Below are 9,534 nucleotides of genomic sequence, written 5' to 3'. Positions count from 1 at the left end.
CGTGCACTTTGCTGCCAAGAAATTGAAGCCTTACTTTCAAGAGCATCCAATCACAGTGGTCTGCACGGCTCCACTTGCCGAGATCATCAGTAGCCGAGATGCCTCTGGTCCAGTGGCCAAGTGGGCCATAGAGCTGGCTCCTTACACCATCTACTATCAGCCCCACACCGCCATCAAGTCACAAGCACTGGCCGACTTCCTCTTCGATTGGGCCGAGACCCAGTACCTGCCTCCAGCACCTGACTCCACCCATTGGCGGATGCATTTCGACGGCTCCAAGATGCGCACCGGCTTAGGAGCCGGCGACGTCCTCACCTCTCCTAAAGGCGACAAGCTCAAATATGCACTGCAAATCAATTTTGCCGCCTCCAACAATGTTGCCGAGTACGAGGCGCTCATTCACGGGCTCCGGCTTGCCAAAGAACTTGGCATCCGCCGGATCTTGTGTTATGGCGACTCGGACTTAGTGGTCCAGCAGTCATCTGGCGACTAGGACGTGAAAGACGCAAACATGGCGAGCTACCGTTTCCTCGTACAGCAACTCAGTGGGTATTTTGAAGGGTGCGAGTTCCTCCATGTGCCAAGAAACGACAACGACCAAGCAGACGCTTTGGCACGAGTCGGCTCTACCCGCCAAGCAATACCCTCTGGCGTCGCCCTTCAACGCCTCCTCAAGCCGTCTGTCAAGCCTTCACTAGAATCAGAATCCATTTTTGTGCCGGCTCCTCCCGAAGACGGCGGATCCGACACCAGAGCTCCGGCAGTCGGAACGGAGACTGTGGTGGATGACTCCAAGGCCGCCACGATTGAGCCCGACCCGGGGACTGCGGTGGCGGACTCAAAGGTTCCAGAACTCGGCCCAAGGACCGCGCCAGTCGGCCTGGGGACTTCATCAACCCAGCAAGCGGTTGTTGACTCCAACCCACCGCCTCCCAGCCCAGCCGCCCTCGTCCAAGTCGCAGTTCTGGTAATCGAAGAAATAGCAGCACCCTCATGGGCCCATCCCATCCTCAAATTCCTCGTGAACAAAGAGCTACCAACTGATGAGACCTCAGCTCGGCAAGTACAACGTCGGGCGGCAGCCTATACCATAATCAACAGAGAGCTGGTCAGGCGCAGCGTCACTGATGTCTACCAGCGCTACGTAGAGCCAGAGCAAGGCCAGGCGATTCTCAAAGACATCCATCAAGGTGAATGCGGCCACCATGCGGCTTCAAGAGCACTCGTCGCCAAAGCCTTTCGGCACAGTTTCTTCTGGCCGACTGCCTTGGAAGAGGCCAAGGAGTTGGTCCAAAAATGCAAAGGGTGCCAGAAGTTCAGCTCCAAGCCGCACCAGCCGGCTTCTGCGCTCAAGACCATCCCCATTGCCTGGCCTTTCGCAGTTTGGGGTCTAGACATGGTGGGACCATTCAAGACAGCACGAGGTGGTTTAACTCACCTACTTGTCGCAATGGACAAGTTCACCAAGTGGGTGGAAGTAAAGCCAATTAAGAAACTGAACGGTCCGACTGCCATGACCTTCACCACCGATATCACAATCCGGTACGGCATACCGCACAGCATCATCACCGACAACGGCACAAATTTTGCCAAAGGCGCCTTGGCCCGTTTCTGCGCAACACAGGGCATCCGACTGGACCTAGCGTCCGTCACCCATCCGCAGTCAAACGGCCAAGTGGAGCAAGCAAATGGCCTCATCCTGTCCGGCATCAAGCCTCGGTTGATTGAGCCTCTGGAGCGCTCGGCTGGCTGCTGGCTCGACGAGCTGACAGCCATCCTCTAGAGTCTGCGCACAACTCCAAACAAGCCAACCGGCTTCACGCCCTTCTTCCTCGTCTATGGTGCCGAAGCCGTCATCCCAACAGACATAGAGTTTGACTCCCCACGAGTCACCATGTACATCAAGGAGGAAGCAGAAGAAGCACGACAAGATGGTGTCGATCTGCTGGAAGAGGGCCGGCTGTTGGCACTCAGTCGGTCCAGCATCTACCAGCAGAGCCTGCGCCGATACCACAACAGGAAGGTCAGGCCAAGATCTTTCCAAGAAGGCGACCTTGTGCTCCGGCTGATCCAGCGAACAGCCGGGCAGCACAAGCTGTCAGCACCTTGGGAAGGCCCTTTCATCATCAGCAAGGTACTGGGCAACGATTCCTACTACCTGATCGATGCTCAAAAGCCCCGAGCACGCAAGAGGGACGACTCCGGCAAGGAGACAGAGTGGCCATGGAATGCAAATCTCCTCCGAAGATTTTACAGTTGATGCAGTATGTACCACGCTACCTTTTGTATTTAAGTATCAAGACTTCGGGCCCCCCGAGACGAGCTCGGGGACTGCCCTCTTTTGTCTATATGATAAAAATTATGCCTACAAGTATGTTACTCGTTGTCATGCCGATTGGCACCGGGCTCGACAAGTCAGCCCGGGGACTTGCCGCCTTGCACTATGAAATGCTTCCTGCAGTCGAACAAGTAGTGTGTAAACGCCTAAGCCGTCTCCTGTCAGAAGCCGCAGCTCGCAGAGCGACTGTACGGTGGGCAGCAGTAAGGTAGAATGGGCATTCGCATGAAAAAATGGCTAAGGACTCAAAGCATAAAACATAGCTCAAGACGGCTTCCAGCCTTCCTCACAAACCGATTCTCGGATAGTCGGATTGCCGTCTTCTATCCAACTTGCTCAAACAATCTTGAAAATGGCTAAGTACTTGCTTTCCCAAAGTAGCCTGGCACTTGATCCAGCGACAGTCCGTAGAGCAGCTGCCCGATTGGCAAGGCAGGCAACTAAGAGAAAGCGGCAAAGAAAAACAGCCAAAAGAACAATGAGCAAGAAAAGATAGATATATATATTTACATAACAATAGGCCCTCGGCCGAATTGTCGAGTAGAGGTTCAAAATACACCCCGCGGGTGGAATTGCGCGAATTAACAAGTTCTTCAAAAGACTACTGAAGCAGACAAAATAAAAGATACAGCGGCAGCTTAGGAGGCGGCAGACGGATTCGGAGGGTCGGAGGAGGCGCCAGCGTCAGGCGTCAGGGCAGTCGGCCGGCTAGTCTCGGCTTGATCACCCCGGCGGCAGTCGACTCGGTCTCATGGCTCGTTGCTGGAGGCGCGATCGGGCTGAGGCTGGCCGTCTGCTTCGTCTTCTAGGGCCTCTGCCTCGCCTCCATCCTCCGCCTCGTCCTCCTCCTCGACGCTGGAGCCAATCACCTCCGCCGAGTCTTCGCCGTAGTCTAGGTTCATCCCAAACCACTCCGGCGGTACCTCCTCACCGTCTTTAGACCGCTCGGGGACGAAGATGCTGGTGTCGGTGTAGTCGGTGATCGCCGCAGCACGCTTGACGAGGGCATCTTTTGCAGCCGCCAGCTCCGGCTGGGCCTCCGACCGAAGCGTGGCCAGCCGGTCCAGATCCAGCCTCAGGTACCACGCCTTGACGAACTCCAAGGCCCGGCGCGCTCCAACTCGGGCCGAAGAGCCCTTCCAGGCCTCAAGACGACCAGTCGCGACCTCCAGCCAGTTGGCCGTCAGGCTGGGGGTGCACGGAGCCTGCATATCCGGCCAAAGGGCGGCAATCGCCTGGGCACCAACGTGCTGAAGTCGACGCAGCATCTGGTGAGCCGGCCGGAGGCAAGCCTCGATGCTCAGGATATGCTCGTCAAGAGTTCAGGGGGCATCAGCAGCGATCTCTGCGCCCTCCGCCCTTCGACTTTCACGGTCGGCCTTGATGGCTTGGATGGCGGCCTGCGACTGCCCAGGGAAGAAGTCTGCAAAGACGTGAAGAAACGAAGAAGCAAGTCAAAAACCAGGAGTCCGCATGATCTAAAGTTGGGAGCTTGAGGAAAGAGAGTAAAGAGACTCACCATCAACGATGTCTTCAATCTCGTGGAAGCCGGAGGATAGCAGCGCCTCCTTGTCAGACCAGGAGGAGCGCTCGCTCGCGAACTCGGCCAAGAGGGCGGTTTCCGTCTCCTCCGCCTCCCTCTGCGACTTCACAAGCAACTCCTTCTGCTCTGCCAACTGAGTGGCCAGCAGATCGCGCTCTGCGGCGAGCCTGCTGCACTCCTCCCCTTTGGCGCGCAGGGCGGAGTTGGCTTCGCTCAACTGCTGTTGAAGAACAGCATTGGCTCCTGAAGGAAATAAAGAAAGACAGCAGTCGTCAATAAAGAACGTCGCCAAGAAGATCCGGCCCGACTGCTCAGTAGTCGGCCCGGATCTCGGGGACTACAGCCCGCGGGTGCGCCAGCGCGCCCCCGCAGAGAAGAAAAAGAGAGACTTACTCCGGCTCACCGCCAAGTCGGCGGTCTGCTTGCCCAGCTCTTCAACATTACGGTTGAATGCAGTGACGCGGAGGTTGGGGTAATCTTGCGACAAGCATTTCAGACAAAGTCGGTACCCAGAAGTTCATCAATTAGAGTTCTGGGCCGCCTGCTCAGCAGCCGACCCGTAACTCGAGGACTACAGCCAGTGGGTGCGCTGGCGCGCCCCCACAAAGAGGAACAAGAAAACAAAGACCAAAGGAAAAACAACATACCCGGACGGCTGCCCGCGATGCTAGGAACGCCTTGGTGCAACTCTGGAGAGTGTCGCCCTCAGCACGGAGCTTCACCTGGACGTCCAGGAGCGCCCGGTTCAGCGGCCCTGTGCCGCCTCCTCACACCCACCCAACGGGTGCGGCGCTCGTCGCTTCGGCGTCTGGGGCCGCTGAGCTGGCGGTGCCGGCTTCCAGGGGGCAGGGCGCCGAAGTCGCCTTCTCCAGACGATGGCGCGTTGGCGAGCCGACTTGGAGGAGTAGCCTCGCCACGGCCTCGTCCTCGGTCGGCGGCATCGGAGGGTTCGCTGGCTGCTCACCTCGCGCGCCTTCAGACGACAGCGGAGGAGGCGGCGAAACGTTTGCGTCCGGAGTAGAGGGGTCGCCGCCTTCCCTCTCCTCGATGGGGTTCTCCCCGCTGGCTTCTCCAGTCGGCCCCGCAAACTCTGGAGGCGGTGGCGTAGAGCTCAACGGGGTGACGAGCTCTGCCGACTGGCGGCGTGCGGCTTCCTCAGCCCGCTGCTTCGCCGCGGCGGCGGCTTCGGCCTCCGCTAGTTTCTTCTTAGCGGAGGCCCCCGCCCTGTCGGCCTCCGCCTTCTCCAGGCGGAGGGCCTCTTCTTCGTTGCGCTTCTCTTGCGCATTTCACTTCGTCGCCTCCCGGAGGTCAGCAGCGGGGTCAATCCGCCGAGTGGTGGCGGACATCTCCGCTGACCCCATGACGGAGGCGGCGACGACCCGCTCAAGAGAGAGGGGAGCCCTGAAGCAAGAAGGGAATGCAGAGACTCAGACAAATCACGAAGAGAAAATAAAACTCTGAAGACAGAATACTTACGCAGAGACCAATGGTGGCTTCTTCACTTCCTTACGGAAGCGGATGGCCTTCACGGCTACCTCGTCCCGCCGGGTCGCCGCAGCCGAGCCCTTGGGCTTCTTCGGCCGGCTGCCGGACAAAGTCGGCATAGCCCGGCGCTTCTTCCCGCCGCCTGGAGCGCCCGACACGGCAAAAGAGCCCGCGCCAGGCTGGCTGGCTCCTGGCCGATGGCGAGGGGCGACTCCTCCCTCGGTGTCGTCTTCAGGCCAGTCGGCGAAGGTCGCCGAGGGCCTGAAGTCACCTGTCGTCCCTCCTCCTCCCTCGGTGTCGTCCTCCAGAGCCGCCGCCCCCAGATCGGGGTCGTCGATGTCGCTCTCCGCCCGGTCGGTGATGAACTCACGGGCCGGCCCCGAGGTGCCGGCTGGTGGGTGAAGAAGGGGATTCTAACCAAAGCCGATTGATCAGAACAAAACTTGGGAAGAAGAAGATGATCTAAAGAAAAGAAAAGAAAGGCGACTCACCACGGGCGGGGGGTTGGCGCGGGAGTACGGCCCCTTGCCGAATCGCCAGTCCTCCAGGACCCTGCTGTCCGAAAGGTAGTTCGCCATGTGGGCCACCTCTTCGTGAGGCATGTCCTTGGTGCACATCCGACTCGGGCGCGGCGCCCGCTCATCTGGCAGATCATATGAGGGCGGCCTTGGAGTGGGAGAACTCGGCACGAGACGAAGGCGGCCAGCAGGTCCGGCCCAGTCAGACCCTCTGACTGCATCAACACTCGGAGTCACGTGATGGCGCCGGCTCCCACAGGCGTCAGCGACCTGGCCCGGTACGACCAGTTGGGCAGTCTGCCAGCCGGCGGGCCGGCTTCGAAAGTCGGCAGATTGACCCAGTCGCCCCTCGTGGCGACGTTCCTGACGTAGAAGTAGGACCTCTGCCACATCTTCACCAACTTCAATAGCGAGACGGAGGGGAAGTGGTTGTCGGCTCTTGTCCTTCGCACGGCGATGAAGGCGCTGCACTGAGCCGGCACGCCCATGGCCTGGGTGCTGAGCTTGGAGAAGAAGAACTCCCCCAGAGCTCGAGGGTGGGGAGGACTCCAAGGAAGCCTTCGCACAGAGCCACGAAGGCAGACAGCAGCACCACTATGTTGGGGGTGAGGTGGTGCGGCTGGAGGCCGTAGAACTCCATGAACGACCGGAAGAAGCTGCTCGCCGGCAGCCCCAGCCCACGCAGGCAGTGCAAGCGGAAGATGACCCGCTCGCCCTCCTGCGGGGCGGGGGAAATTTCCCCCTCCGGCGCAAGATGCACCTGCACGTGATCCTCGCCAGGAAGCCGATGGGTCCGGCGAAGGAACTGGATGTGGTCCTCATGGACCTCAGAACCGTCCCAGGTGCCGGAGTGCACTGGGGGAGGCGCGACAGCGGAGGAGGAACTCATCGCGAGCAGTCGCTGCGGCGTTTGCCGGAGCTTGGGCGTGCGGCGGAGTGAAGGAGAGAGGAGGAAAGCAAGGAGAGAGGAGGAGAGCAAGGAGAACAAGGGGTAGTGGGAAGGAGGGGCGCGTGTGCCCCCCTCTTCCCCCTACTTATAGCCCCGTGGGCTGCGAAGCCGAGGGGGTGGGCGTGGGTATTCACTGCACCCACAACCCCACGACCCCCACGATCCACGTAAAGTTACTGCGCGCAGTAACTCCACGGGAATCCCAACCGTCCACCCGGGCAACAGCGGATCTGCTCAGGCACCGAGGCGTGGTAGTGGCGGGCCCCGCCTATGGGCCTGTCTCGTCGCGCGCACAGGCTGGCAGGACGGCCTGGCCATGTGCCCTCACGTGACAGGTCAAGAACGGGCGACGGCCTGGAGGCTTAGCTAGCACGCCACTGGAACTCCCACCGTGACGTTCAAAATGCTGGGCAAGTTGGAGTTGACTGAAGTCCGAATTGGGCAAATCAGACTCCTTCTAGACGGCCCGGCGGAAGTCAATCAAGACCATGTGTCGAGCACCCGGAGAGAGAAACTGCTGAGGCTCCTCGGCCGATCGTCAGCGGCGCCTCATCAGCTTCGGGGACTACTGTCGGAGTAATGGGCCACGGTTAGGCCAACCCGAGTCCCATGGCCTTTCAAGACATCGGGGTAGACTGCGCCCCTCAAGACTCTGGGACGAAGAGCCGCGTCCTGAGGAGTCGACGGCAGGGCGGCCGACTGCCCGCCCACGGCCGAGTCCCAGGGACGACTTCCAGAGAAGACGGCTTTGGGGAGTCGGCCGGCGACTCCAACAAATCATGACCTCATCGAAGGGGACGGGACAGGGGCATGGCTACAGTGAAGCCTACCCCCGCCCCTCACCAAGGGCAGGCATGGCCACAGCACGCCGTACTCGGGAAGATCTTCGTGCGGCGTGGCCCTATTGCTCGGCCGGCCCTGACATCAGCGCCACAGTACCAAGTCCTGTGGCCACGACGGCTTGTCTGTACGGCCTGGAAGCATCGGGGCCCACCAGCCAGCGAGACCTCGGGAGACAGCGTAAGAACCGCCAGTCGGACCCGTCGGGAGTCGGCCCGGGGGAGTCGGCCGAGCCCGCCCCCAGGGCCCACGCACCATTAATCAAGATGAGATGGGGAGTGGCCACAGTGATCGCCCGCCAGGCGGCGGGGCTGTTGCCACAACCCCATGACCAAGCCTGCATCATCAGGAGCACGGCTACAGTAATCAGCAGCCGGCAAGACCTGCCCGCGGCGGATGCGGCCTGTCGGCTCCATACCAGACCAGTCGGCGGGCCCCAGCAGTCGGCGGAGAAGTCGGAGGTCGAAGGCACTGACGGCTGGGCCCGCGCCCAGTCTAATTACCATTGTACCCCTGGGGTAGGCCTATATAAACCCCCCCGGGTACCCATGCAAAGGGTTGGAACCTAGTAGCTTAGATCATACCAGATAGAAAGAGAGAGCTAGCCTTGCCCTCTCCTCCCTCTAAGAAACAGCTCAAGGAGCAACCGTGTAAACACTTGGCCATAGTGATCATGCGGAGACCCCACAGAGTAGCAGTAGGGGTGTTATCTCCTCAGAGAGCCCCGAAGCTGGGTATGATTTGCCGGCGTGCATGCCTTCGCCTCATCCCGTTTCCAGGCACCGGCGACGTTCTACTCGCCCCCACCATGATAAGCCATCTGTTGGCATATGTCGCACCAAACCCCCGACACAATTTAACTGTTGAAATTTTAGGGGATCCTCCTCCACCCAAGGGTGATCCCATGTTTGAGCTTAAACCTTTGCCTGATAATCTTAAATATGCTTATCTTGATGAAAAGAAGATATATCCTGTTATTATTAGTGCTAACCTTTCAGAGCATGAGGAAGAAGATTATTGAAAACTCTGAAGAAGCACCGTGCTGCTATTGGATATACTCTTGATGATCTTAAGGGCATTAGTCCCACTCTATGTCAACATAAAATAAATTTGGAAGCAGATGCCAAACCAGTTCGTGATCCTCAACGACATCTGAATCCTAAAATGAAAGAAGTGGTAAGAAAAGAAATACTAAAGCTTCTGGTAGCAGGTATAATCTATCCCGTTGCTGATAGTGAGTGGGTATGTCATGTCCATTGTTGTAACACCCTAGATATGATTTACCTAATATGTAATCCAACTCTTGCCGTTTCCGGCGTTAAGTTATTTTATTTTCTCGGGTTCGGGTTTTTGTCTCCGTGTGTTGTTGTTGTTGTTGTCATGCATCTCATATCATGTCATCATGTGCATTGCATTTGCATACGTGTTCGTCTCATGCATTCGAGCATTTTCCCCGTTGTCCATTTTGCATTCTGGCGCTCCGTTCTTCTCCAGTGGTCATTTCTACCTTTCTTTCATGTGTGGGGATTAAACATTTCCGGATTGGACCGAGACTTGCCAAGCGGCCTTGGTTTACTACTGGTAGACCGCCTGTCAAGTTTCGTACCATTTGGACTTCGTTTGATGCCCCAGCGGTTAACCGAGGGACCGAGAAGGCCTCGTGTGTGTTGCAGCCCAACACCCTTCCAATTTGGCCCAAAACCCACCTAAACCCTCTCCATCATCTAGAGAGTTCGATCACGATCGCGTGGTCGAAAACCGAACCTCATTTGGACACTCCAAGCTCCCTCTGTGCCTATTTAAAGACCCCCCCTCCGAAATTCTCGTGCTCCTCCTCCCGAAACCCTAGATCCACCCACCT

This window comes from Triticum aestivum, chromosome 4A (assembly GCF_018294505.1).
Source record: "Triticum aestivum cultivar Chinese Spring chromosome 4A, IWGSC CS RefSeq v2.1, whole genome shotgun sequence".
In the NCBI taxonomy this organism is placed as follows: Eukaryota; Viridiplantae; Streptophyta; class Magnoliopsida; order Poales; family Poaceae; genus Triticum; species Triticum aestivum.
Note: the sequence above shows the minus strand (reverse complement) of the source record.